Source organism: Alligator sinensis, unplaced genomic scaffold, assembly GCF_000455745.1.
Source record: "Alligator sinensis unplaced genomic scaffold, ASM45574v1 scaffold519_1, whole genome shotgun sequence".
NCBI classification, from domain to species: Eukaryota; Metazoa; Chordata; order Crocodylia; family Alligatoridae; genus Alligator; species Alligator sinensis.
This window is the reverse complement of record NW_005842187.1, coordinates 170,250-183,766: the sequence shown is the minus strand read 5'-3', so window position 1 is coordinate 183,766 and position 13,517 is coordinate 170,250. Positions and strand designations below refer to the sequence as shown.

The following is a 13,517-nucleotide window of genomic DNA, read 5'->3' as shown; positions in this document are numbered from 1 at the left end:
GTAATAAATTTTGCTTCAAATCATATATACAGCCTAATTTGTGGGCTTGGTCATGCACTGAGCAGACGTGACTGCTGGGGCTAATTTCCTCAATGACAGTCCTAGGCTGGGCAGGAAAGCATTATAGACACAACCAGGAAAAAAAACTCCTTCTCCTCCAATCACAGCCATAGCATAAGATTCAAATAATTCTTTTATGATGGGATGAATCAGACTGAGAACATGACTTTGTCACTAGGCTTCTCACATGTGCATCTCTTGTCAGAACACCCCAAGGAAAATGGGCTGAGTTACTGTGCCAGTAGACAAGGACAATGTTGCTTATTGTATCTTACAAGGCCATCTATAGCATGGTCCAAGGGATCACAGACCATCTATCCCATAGATAAAAGCCTCCTCCTGACATACACCTAACAGCTTTCTTCTTTTTTTCTCTTTACACACCTGTTATTCTTGTCTGGACAATACCTTTATTCCACCTGTGTAAGCACAAAACCAGGAATTTAGCTCCAGTCTTCCCCCTGGCAACCATGACATTTTTACACGCAGCTATAAGCAAAAATGCAATGCGCGCAATCTGAGTTTTAAAATACCTCCATCTTTCAGCCACTTCATCGGTCTGACCCATAAACGCCCCTCATCCCAACACCCAGATCTTTTTGTCTGCATCCATCTATTGTCCAAAGAATAATAATTATTAAAAAATTGTCATTTTTAAGAACTTCAGAAAGTCGGCAGGAGTTCCAGTAGCATCTTGGATGCAGGTACTAATCCTTTGATGTACATTGTACAAACCAGATGGTAGTCTAATCCCTGCCAGCATGCAAAGCCCAGTGTGCAGAGAGCGCCCGTAACCCTTGTCTGATTGAATATTCACACTCGCATCTGATTTTACTTGAGCGTTGGAAGAAGTCCCTATGCAGAAACTCATCCAGACGAATAAAATCCCATAGATTTACAATGTGGCCAAGTTCTATATCCTTTCACTGCATAATAATGAATCTTCTGGTTCTTTTTTTCTCGCCATGTCCTGCTCTACCAAAAAAAAAAAAAAAAAAAGCTTTGAATCCCCTCACGCTTCCTTTGAACCCTTTTATCTGTTTTGTCCTTTATCTACTCCCAGGGATAAATCCCCAGCCTTCTAGGGTTATAGTCCATACAGTCCATAAATCTTCTAATTACACTTCTGCTATGTGCTGTGTCCACCAACATAGTGAGCAGGGTGCTATGCTGTGGCTGTTCACAAAACGGGGCTCTGCGTTTTACTGTAGATCCTCAGGTGGAATCTAATGGTAGACACTGAAATAAGTTAAAAGCCATCAACCGATCCATTTCCTTCTCCTCCTACATCCCCTCCCTCTCTCCTACACTTTCCCTCCTCCCATCTTGCTCCTTCTTTTATCCTTCTTTGTAAGGGTCTTTATTAACACATGCTAGAGCATTAATGAGCACCCACAGGAGGAGGAGAGAGCAGAACAGAGGGAAAAGAGAGCTAAAAGGGAAATGGATGAAAGGGAATGAGAGCAGGGGGATGAAGTGAGATGAGGACAGATGGAATAGATGGGCTGAGAGAGCAAGAGAAGGAGTGAAAAAATCTATGAAATAGGAAAGGGGCTGTTAATTAGCCTTTGGTCCTGGAATACAAATCAACAGGACTGAGTTGTATATCTGTTGGCCACCGACCAGCTGTGTGACCTCGGGTGAGTCACTTTGTTTCTGTCTCACCTCCCACCCATTACCTGTAGTGTCTTGTCTTTTTAGAGTGTAAGCTGCCCCAGACAGGTTTATTTTGTGGCAGGCTGACCATAATAGATGCCCAAACCTTACTTTTAGTTGCTAGGCAGTGCAGCTACTTTCAACTTATTTGAGTTCCTTCAACCAATTTAGTTATCCAGGCTAAAAATTATAAGGCTCATCAATGTTTGTAGCCTGGAAAGACAAAGTAATGTGACTAGGGCAATTAAATTGTCCACAATAAAATAAATCGGCAATAAAATCCTATAGCAGAAGGAAATATATCTATATCTAACTATAGATATAGATAGATCTCTCTGTGTATATCTATATTTATAGAGATATCTTTTTAAATTTAGGAAGCTTTTAACTAATTATTTACTACTATTACTGATCATTGAAATAATACTAACATTTGGTGCTTACATAGCGCTTTTCATCCAGGGATCTCAAAGCACGTTTTTCTTTTCTTTTTTTTTTTTTTTGTACATTAATCAGTGAAGACTCATAACCCTACATGCATGAGAGAGTGGTAAAAATGAGGATACCTATTCCACAGATGCTCCAACTCAGACCCAAAGGTGAAGAAATTTATCTCTGCTGCCATTATGCCACTGCATTAACTTGGCACAGTCTTTGAAAAATGTCCTTATTTATTTATGGATATCCAACTCAAAATACTATTGGCCTGCCTTTCACAGTCCTGGGAAACACTCAGTTCCTACTGTTTCTGCTGGAGTTGGGAATGATCACCTGTTCTAAAAATCAGGTCATAGGAGTCCACGTTTCAAAAGAAATCAACACAAGTGCATGAAGGTGATGGGCCCTTCTGAACACTGGAACTTTGTTTAGGGCGTAAATTTAAGCTGAGCTCATTTAGTAATATAAGTATAATAACAGGTCTTGCGATCTTGGAGAACTGCCTCTAAGCTCTTTTGGAAACTATTTCTAGACACCTGAACTTTGGTACCCAAACCTGGAAGCGCACACTGTTAGAGCCTACTTTGTGAAAGATTTAAGCATCATCACATAACTTGCCCAAAGTTACATACAGCCCATTGTCAGTCGCATGAGGGATAGAATGGACTTGTCTCTCGCTTTAATTACAAAATGATGCAGTCTTCTAACACAATCACAGTGCCCTGGCTATGCTTTCTACCTTTGAACTATATAGCATTTCAATGGCTATGTCTATCCCAGGCCTTGCGATTCAAAATATATCAATAACTTTCTTTTGCACACCGGCTGTGAGATCAAAGCCTTTACTGTAGTTTCATGGATACTTGAATTTTCCAACCCTAGAAAATCCTCCTCCCCTTGCAGATTCCTGCCAGTCACGTGCCTTTTGGATATTTAACATTCAGTCTCTTCATTCTTAAAACGTTCAAGCTACTAGGAAGTGAGGCAGAGTTCTGATTTCATTTACCTGAGGAAAATCTGGGATAACTCCATTGAGGTTTTATTCCCATGTAACACCTATAGGACTGAAATGAGAATCTAGCCCCGTGGTTTGGGGTCACTACAACTCTACTGGCCCTTTGAGAAAACAGCTCCGTGATTATACTTGTAAAGCACACAAGCCCATTCTGGCTGCCTTTACATCATTACCCCCACCAGTCCTCATTTACCCCTTCATCAGCAATGAACCTTTTGGTAACACGGGTTATCTGCAATCTACCAAATCCCAGCTTTCTCACCCCAATCTATCTGATACGCTTTGAATGAGGAAAGCCTTCTTGAGTTAGACCTCATCCTTCCAGCCAGGCCTATAAACCTAGTAATCATTCACAGCTGGACAGCAAGGACTTGTTTCTGCCCATCACATCTCCCCCTTGTTTCCTACCCTATTCGCTGAGTAGTCAATTCAGCCCTAAAAGGCAGCTTATCTCAATGTTTACACCTGCCTTACCAATGAACTGTGTTCCTGCCTGTCAGATCCCCCTCATCACACTTCTCTTACTGGCTGATTGTGCTCACTGCCTTCTTTGCAGCCGCTTCGCTTTCATCCTTTCCACCTGTTCTGAAAAGTAACCCTCTGCTCTTACCTGTTTCACTCACAGCTGTATCTGTCTCTACAGCTGATTGCATATCTCCTTTGTAGTTCCTTTCTATGCCCCATGCTCGGTGCCATCTTGACAGTGGCAGTATTCACACTTGCCTTCAAAAAAAAAGTTGCAATGACAAGGGGAAAAAGTGATTCAAGCTATAAGTGCCTTGAATTTTGGCTCTGATGGGAAAGACAGTGCAACTGAGACTGGAATTATAGGTTTGAGTCTTGCTTCTACCACAGACTCCCTGTCATGTAACCTTGGGGAAGTCCCATAATGCCACTTTTTAAAAATATCTGAAGGACAAATTAGAAATAGGTAGCGCTTCTTTCTGGAATAATTATGGCAATTTACGCTGGAGTGCTCAATGCTCATCACACAAGACCGTTTGGGAAATCTGTCTCATAAGGCCAGATCCAACTCCCACTAAAGTTAATGGAAAGACTCCAGTTGACTTTAATAGCAATTGAACTGGATCCTTAATTTCTTTGTGCCATCATTTCCCGCTTATAAAATAGTCCTATAACTGACTGGGCTGCTTACATTTTAAAATCTACATCACAGAGACTGTCCTTGTGGGCATCGAGCACTGAGTACCATGGGGCTCTGGTCTCGGCTGACCACTCTTGTTCTAATATACCTAATCATGGAAATTTGAAATTGGCAGCTGAGCTTCATTTCAACTATTTACAAGCTCTCTCATTTTAGGGCCCGAGTCAATGCCTGTTCAATTCCTTGTGAGTGTCTCACAGAGCAATGTAGGAATTGTCCTGTTAGATCAGATGGTTGGATCATGTGGCCCGGTATCCTGCCTGTGACAGTGGGTAGAGCCCTTCCTATCACAGCCAACCTACAGCTAGACAAGTCACTAGCTAATCGTGTTATAGTCTAGCTAGGCAGAAGGATAAATTCCTTCTTGACCACAGAAAATGATCAGCTTATGCTCTGAAGCCTGAAATTTGATTATCATTTTCCTAGATTGCGGAGTTGCGAATGCCATTAATTGACATAAAGTTATGCAGTCTTCACATTTCAAATTCAGCTGCACTTTAATCTCAATGTCATCCCACAGCAGAGAATTGTGGAGCTTGACGATACACTGCAGAAAGAAATATTTCATTTTAATTTGCTTGAAAAGCCATGCCCTTTAATTTTGATGTGTGTCCCCTTGTTCTTGTGCCATCAAAGAAAGTAAAAATGTTTCTGAACATTTTTTACTCTATCCTTCAAATAATTTTATATCAGGTACCTGAATGTTCCTGCTTAGTCTTCTTTTCTAGGCTATATAATCTTTGTATTTTTTTTTTGGTTTCTTTCTTTCTTTACTTACTATTCATAAACTGATTTGAAGATATATTATGAAATTCAAATGTAATGTAGTTTTCTGCTACTTTCTACTATACCTTTTAATGTCTCAAGTATTTTTCCATCATCTGCCATCCATCCCCATTGATTCTATGTATGATGACATCTAATTCTTTATAATATTCCTGGAGAATATCCCTCCCTCTTCCTCAGTCAAGACTGAGGAACAAAGACACCAAACTCCAGTGGATCTTTCCACCCTGGCCCAAAGTATACACATGCTGCATTCTAAGATGTCCAGGCCTCCCTGCTGTAATCAGATCCTTATGAAGTCTACAAGACTCTGGATGTCTGCAGAGATGTGCCTCCATGATTTGGACTCCAGGATCAGAGCCCATGAGAACAATGTAGACCCAATTCAGCAAAACTCTTAGTGCACATTGAAGTCAAGGAGATTTAAGTCCATGCCTACAATTAAGCCTATGTCTTAATGATTTTAATACATAAAAATAGATTCAAGCATCTGCCTGCATATGTTGAACCAGGGCCTGTGTGAATATTCATGTAGTGAAGACATTATCAATAACACTTACCATTATGCTGTACTCCATAGTGTCAGAACTTTGATTTAAGGGTCTGCTATTAGCCTTGGACACAAGTCTTCTCCACAGAGGATCATACCAATTAAGATTATTTTTCCCAATGTGCAATAACTTTATATTTCTACAAATTAAGTGTCATGGTCTGATTCTCTATCTGATTAGATCTTTTTGTCAATTGCTCCTAGTCCTCCCACTTTAAACTAGACTGGATTTTGTTTCAGCAGCAGCACATTTCACCCCCTTTTCTGGTCATATCCTCTTCCATATCTCAAAGTAAAATACTGAGAAATGTTGATCCAATATTGATCACTTGATTTCCTCATTGTTAACTTCCCTCCCCTCTGATCTTCAACACTTTTGATGACTCTTTAAATTCTACTGCTCTACTTGGCTACCTTTTAATTCATGGGAGACGTTCAGGTATTTTTCTCTTTAATGTCTCTAAAAATGGAACTTATCAACAGATTTATGAGACCTCAAATAAATTATAATCACCAAGTCCCTTTTATCCACTATTTTTATTAACATTGTCAAAGATTTCTAACAAGGATCGGTGGTATGACTTGCCCTTTACCAAGGTGTGGGTCAGAATCATATCTTTTCAATTTACCTAAAACTGGGTTATTTTATCTTTAAAAATACTCGAAGTCAGTTTGCCAAGCATTTGAGTATGATTCTCCACTGTAATTTCCCCTAGCTTCTTATTCCTTTTAGGTGAATGGACACCTGGGTGATATGCTTCCATGGTTCCCGTGAACAGAACAATGAAACCCAGGGGACTTTTTGCATAAGCAAATTGGAAGAATATGTCTCTGCGTAAGCAGCTCCAGAAACAGCTGTTTGTCTTAAGGATACATTATACACCCTCATCAGCACTGCTGCTATTTTATATTTTATCTCCCTTCACATGAACTAGATCTGATCTGTTTTATTTATTGCCCTGGACTTTCTTAGACTGTCATGTGCACTCTTCAGCCTCTGCAGTTACCATCTCTGATTGCAAATAAAAAAGCCCCTATGTACGTCTACCATAGTACAGAACAGTACAAATCACTGTAACTAATACGCATCCTCAGCACCCTTTTACTCCATGCAAGTAGTCTGAACCCTGTGAGTCTATACCCATGTATACATCTCTCTTGCTTCTGATATTTCACTTATGTTCTCGCAACATTTACATGTTCTAAATAATGTGCTGATAATGATGCTGCCACTCCAGTATTCACAGCCCTCCTGATATTGATTCTACTAATCTTAACCGTCCTATGCTAGCATCATTACAACAGCTGGTCCCCTTCTCCCCACCTGTCCGGTAGTCCCTGAATTCACACTTGTATTACAGTTCAGCTCCCTAAACACTTTTTGATAAGCTTCTGTTCCATGTGTCTTCCTAACTAACCCTCTACAGACTACCCTGGTTTGTTCTTGCAGACTTTGGCAACTGTGACTGAAGCACACTGGTCGCACTTGTTAGGACACAGTTTGGGAAATGTTTCTTTTTACATCCAGCATCCCCCAACTTGCTTCATATCTGAACACCCATAACTGCAGCTACAAATAACTGCGAAGGTACCTAATGTCTGAGGTATGTCTAACTGCCTCATATGCAGAAAGATGTCTAAATGGTATCAGTTGTGTCCATGCACCACTGCAGGCCAAAATTGCACCCATAATCATTAAGCATCACAAAACAGCAGATTCCAGAATAGAGGCCAAATTACTAGTTGTTCAAAATCGCACCCTAAGGGATGGCTCCTCCTCTGGTATAAGTAGGCTTGGCTCCATTAGCTTCAATGGGTCTATGCTGATTGACAGCAAATGAGGATCTAGCTCTTTCATATTCATTCTCTCTACTCCACGTACTGGCTGTCCTGTTTCATGTTATAAGGGTGCAGCCAATACTGCTAATATGTGTCAAAAACACCAGGCTCTGTCTTATTCTAGTTCAGAATAAACAGATTAAACACATTCACCAATGCATACCACCAAACACAGTGCACCTAGAAGGATGGAATCAAATGCTGCTACTGCATGGTGACTGTTTCTCTTCCTCTGCCTGGTAGCAAAGGAGAGATGGCAGTGGACTGAGAAGATCTCTTGGTTTTCTGAGAGCTGTACGACCTGTGAGACTCTCTGCCTAGGATGATGACTATAGCCTGAACATCTTCACTGTAGAGAACAGGAGAGCACATGTGTATGGATTGTGACATGATTTCTTTCTCTATTCAAGTGTTATCACCTTATTATCACCTGTTGTTATTACCTTGAGCCAGATGAAATTGCTGGTTTGTATTTGTAGGATTTTGCTTATGCATAGAGACCTCTTTTGCTTCTGGCATCAAGCTGTTGAGTAGCTGCTAAATATGCACTATGTTCCACCCCAGAGCTGGCTTTATGACACTCCAGGTAGGAGTGACATGCTTTGTGAGGCATCTTGTAATCCTTTGGAAAGAAAGGTATTATTACTATTACCTGCCTCTCTAACTAGGACACAGAGCCCCAGCAAACAGCATTCACTGCTAGGCCCTGCCCAAATAAAAGCACATAGTCCTTGCCTTTAGAATAACAAGCAGTAGGGGCACTCCTGATATCTGGGCACCTGTCCACTATCCTGCTTACAGCATAAATCTGGAAAAGGCTACACAGCATGACTTCGTCATCAGTCACTGTCTGGAGACCAACCCTGCAATCAGCACCTAGTGGTGTTCTTATTACAGGTATTTGGATGTCAATACAATTAGCAGTTCCTCTGAAGTGAAGAGAATCAATCATGTGAATAAGAGTTCAGGTGCCAGACGTTAGAAGCAGCCCCTAGTGAGGTCCCAGCTATTGTCCTAACGACAGAATTCAGTAGGGTTCTAGTAAGTCCCACATCGGTACCCAGTCATGGTGTAGTGTGAGTCTGGCATCATCACCCAATGTTTCTCTCTGAATTGCCCTATGAGCAAAGCAAACACAACACCAGTCCATGTGCAAGCTCTATCACCTGCCTTCTGCACCTTGCAGGCAGCAGTGAGATCCGAGCAGCCTACTGGAGTAAAAAACAACAGGCCCCTCTCTCCTTTGAAATCAAGTGTGGGGCAGGGATCTCCTGAAATAGCATCCAGGGCCAGAGTGCAAAGATGTAGGTAGGCTGTATCAGCCCACATATCAAGGAAACCCCAGTCCATATTCCCATCCACTCTTCATAGAAATATGTCACAATTTATTCCAGCCTGTTAACTTCTGTTCCAGGGACAACTGAACTAAATGGGAATCTTCCCATTGACTTTAATGGGCCTTGAATCATCTCCTTATTCTTTTTTCCAGTTATACTGGCATTCATCCTCAACTGAAAGGGCACAGCGCCGACCAACACGTCTGGAGATGACGTCAGCAGCTATTTCTCTCTGGTTCTCATATGCCAGGCTGAAGTCATCAGCTTAACTCAGACTAATTCTGTAGACACTCAATTCAGCCTCAGCAGAGGAAGCCAAGGGATAAGGCTGATGTTCTTTCCCAGGCCCTGCTGACAGGGTTTTGGGTTTTTGCCAAAGTTACAACCCCTTGGCCTGCTAGAGTGACCTGTGTTCTTGTCACACCTCACAAGCAGAGCAACACTGAGTCTGGTAGATAGTCATGTTGAAGACCTCAGTGGAAACCTCAGAGCACTGTAGAAAATAGCTAACATGACACAGGAGGTGCTCTTTCCTCTGAGCTAAGCAATGCATCAATATAATACTTGGAGGAGGAGCCATTTTTCAAAGGTATAAAACCACAAGAGCAGATTGTGGCCTATAAATCCATTCAGGGCCAAGACTTGCCATGCATAGATCTTTTCCCTTTCCAGCAAAAGGCAGGCTTAATTGCTAAACCCTCAGGAGGCCTTTCTGCATGGTCTGGGATGCTCTAGGGCACAGTCCCCCAGATTTTAAGGGCCCACAGCACTCTGGCAAGTGTAGGCCTGCTGATCAAGTGGATAATTACATCCTGCTTGCCTAACTTCATCCCTGTACTTCCAATGTAAGATGCTATTTTCCACTTCCCCTTTTAAAATCTGTGGCCCAGAAGTGGCTGCATTTCATCACCGGGTGAGGGATTTCAGTACAGGTCCGGATCCTCAGCAGACCTCCATTACCTACTTTTGAGCTCTGCTGATTTATACCAGCTAAGGGCCTGGCCCAGGGCCTGTTAAGTGCACCTGGGATCCTTTGAGACAAGAGGTATGCTGTTATTTACTATTATCAGTCACCAATATTATTATTGACTATTGGCTGCAATGATACCAAGACTTGAAGTTCCACTGAGAGAAAGGCAATGTATGCAGCTCTTTGCCTGCATCACACCAGATCCATTCTAGGGAAGCGCTGTACTGTCTAAACTACATGAGAGCTTCACTGCTTTGCAGCCAGCTGAACTCCTGCTTTGCAAAGCAGGCCCTGACCAACTGGAATGGAGTCAGAGCTCCCCCTTCTGGGAGTCGCAATCCTATCTTGTGACACAGCCTCCTGGTACAAATGAAGATACCAGTGCAGGGGCTCTGAGCTGGGAAACATTTTCAGTAATACCAGAAAGATTTTGCATTGCAAATAGACTTGTGCCTCCCATCCACACATACGGGAAATTAGATCCATATATGCTGCTGAGTGCTTTCTTTTTCTTTTTTTCTGTCCTGAATATTGGCTAGCTCCTTGATTTTTATTTTATTTGACTCTAGGAAGTTTGATTTTTGCATGGGGGTTTGTTTGTGTACACTTCTCCTCCCTTGACAGCCTCTTTTGATGTTTTATAGAAATCCATTTTTTGTTGTTCTTTCAGCATAAATTTCTCAGCCCTGTTGCATCAGATGTAAATATACAATGTACGCACATGCCCAGATAAACTCTAGAAATCCAAATCTATTTCTGGACATAGGCACACATGAGCACATATGCTTTTTTGTCTGAGCCAATTCCTGCAATGCTCAAGTGATGCTCATGGTGACGGTGATGGGAGTTTTGCCTGAGCAAAGACAACAGAATTTGACCCTGTGTTTTATAGACCATAAAGCACAGGAAAGATAATAATCAGTAATCAATAATAACCATTCATGGGCATGTTCAGTGCCACCCACCATTCACCATCTCTGCTCTGCTGGGCCATATGAGTACTTCCAAGATATTAAACACTGGATGAGTGGGGGTAGGGGAGAGTATGGATAAACCCTTCTCAATCTCTCTTGGGAGCAGCTCTTAGTTGCAGCGATGCATGTCTTAGTGCATCCATGAAATCCTAAATTTTAACAGGGCAGTCAGCTGGTTCATTAGATTCCTGCCCTAGGGGCTTACACAACCTCTTAACTAGGTCCTTGGAATGGTAGGCAAAGGAGGGGGACGGAGGGAGATGGTGGTTAGTGTATCTTAAACCAGTGACATCATCTTCCCTACAAATACCTGACCAGTGAGTTCATCCCTGAACTAGGGTGGGATGGGGAGTGCCTAAGTGCACTCTGATGGACTGCAGGGGTTTTGTCTTGAGCTCAGTGGGACCCTGAAACTTGAGTGCAGGTATCTTATGCACACACTGACATGTTCTCCCAGATTCTCTCTCATCCACATACATGCTGAGTCAAAAATAAATGCAACACAAGTAGAGCAGAGCATGTGTGATACCTGTTCACCATTCCCACAGACTCCAGCTCCAGCCAGGAGCCTGTAGGGTGCAGGATTGTTGCCTCTCAGATGCAATTCACTCTGCACCTATGGCTGAAGCTGGTCTGCCTTTCCTGTAGCAAAGTAATTGCTGAGTGCTGAGGTCATGGAAAGAGCAGTAAAAGGGGAGGGGGTGCAAACATTTTATGCAAAGGGCTTTGGAGGCAGACCCATGACTAGAACTGAAAACAAAGCTCAATCTATGCCATAGAAGAAAACTACATATCTAGAGGTCTGCAAACAGCAGGGGAGGAGGAAGGATGGAGTGGAAAAACTGCTTCTCAATTTGATCTGCACCATGAGAATGATAATATAGTTCTTGGTAGTGTATGTATGTGCAATGCGCATGTGAAAGACCAACATTGTGTGAGAGGACATAGGGAAAATTGTAAGAGTCCAGAATTGGTTGGGGGTGTGTGTGTGTGTGTGTGTGTGAGAGAGATAGAGAGAGAGAGAACTGTGTGTGCATTCATAGGGGGAACTGCATGTGTCCATGATTGTGTAGTTTGTGTCTGCATGTGAGAGAGAGAGAGAAAACAAGAGATTTTATGCCCGAGTGTCTTGTGTGTGAGGCTATGGGGATCAAAGTCACTAGCAGACCAGATCTATCTTTAAAAAGAAAAATAAATCTGCACATTTGCACCAAAGCCTTGCTCATCTCCTCTTTACTTGCAGAACCTGAGACTTCTCTTGCAACTCCTCCAAAAGCAGCTCAACTACCATTAATGAATTAATATTATATACTTAGATGGAGAACCAGGCTAAAACACAGGGAATCATTCTGTTCTCCCCAGTGCATCTGCTCCAGATGTCAATCACAGGGCTAAATCCATACATTAAGATTGTCAGCATTTTGTCTGCAGCTTCTTTGCTCCCTCTAATGCTTCTGCCACTGAAAAGTAAGCCCCCCAAATAATTTCCAGGCAAACAACCTCCCTTCTTCCTTGATTCCCTGCTTCCCCGCCGCCCCAAAAAAAAATAAAAAAACACAACCCAGTCTTGACTCTTCCATACCAATGCAAGCTGTGCTGGACCTCTAGGTGATGATGTAATGGGGGTGGATGTGCTCTTTCACCTTACCTCTCCTAATTCCCTACGGGCTGGGAAAGGCAAAGTTGAGCTCCTTACCCAGAATCTAGCAAGCAGCCTCACAGCTGAGCCTCTCATCAGTCTCCAGCTCTTCCTGAAGATCTCCGATCTGTAGCTCTCCCCCTTCACCATCACCCTCAACACCACCTCCCCCTCCACAACTCCCTCTGTTCCTTGCTCTATTTCAGTTTCTTCCCATTCCCATTAGAAGTAGAGGCAATCAACCCAGTGTGGGATTTAAAGCGACAGACTCTCCTTTTCCTCCAGGATTTGCCTGTCACTTGCACAAATGGAACAGTGGATTAAGTGGAGATGACACCATCTCCTTGGGGACATTGTCTTGGGTTGTATCAATTCTCTGACATATATGTAGAGCCATGCATTTTACCTCTCACCCCCCAGCCCTTACCCAGCTAGAAGGCTGCACCTTTCCTTCTATGCATTAGACAACGTACCTTGCACGAGCTACGTGATGCCATTGCGTGAGACATCCCCAATCCACAACCCCTCCGCCTTCATGTGCAAATTCCCTGGGTAGCCACAAGCTAGTTGCATACACACACATGCATGCACAACCCCCCCCCACCCCCCAAATAGGTTACAGGACTTTTGTCATAGACTCCCCATATGAACTCCATGCTATCCCAGAAGGGAGTGGGAAACAGAACCTGTAAGACAAACATGTGTGTGTGTGTGTGTGTGATGGGGGTGTGGGGTGTGTGTGTGTGTGTGTCTGGTGGGGGGGTACAAGGGGGAGTGTGTGTGTGTGTATCTGGTTGGGTGTGTGGAGGGGGGGAGGAGGAGTGTGTGTGTATGTGTGTGTGAGCGTGTGTGCGTGCTTGCAATGCCCCTGACTCCAGGCTTGAGGGAATGCAACTGCCCACAGGTCTAAAAATCACACGAGCCAAGTGGACACAAAGCAGGAGGGAGAAGCGAGCCCAGGTGCAGAGTGGCAGGGGGGGGGGGGGGGGCGTGGGGAGGGGGGGGGGGGGGGGGGTGGTTTCGATGCAGAGGAAACGCAGTCTCCCCCTTACCTGATGTTAATGTTCCTCTTCGGCGGAGATCGGCTC

At 43.1% G+C, this 13,517-nt stretch overlaps 1 protein-coding gene across 1 annotated transcript in view; it reads right to left on the bottom strand.

Annotated features, from left to right (window-relative positions):
• The window catches only part of BRINP1 (BMP/retinoic acid inducible neural specific 1), a 93,984-nt gene that overhangs the window by 80,161 nt on the left and 306 nt on the right, over window positions 1–13,517 (bottom strand). The window contains exon 2 of the mRNA XM_014521147.2: window positions 13,482–13,517. The gene's annotated coding sequence lies outside the window, so the exon portion shown is untranslated. The remainder of the gene's footprint in view (window positions 1–13,481) is intronic.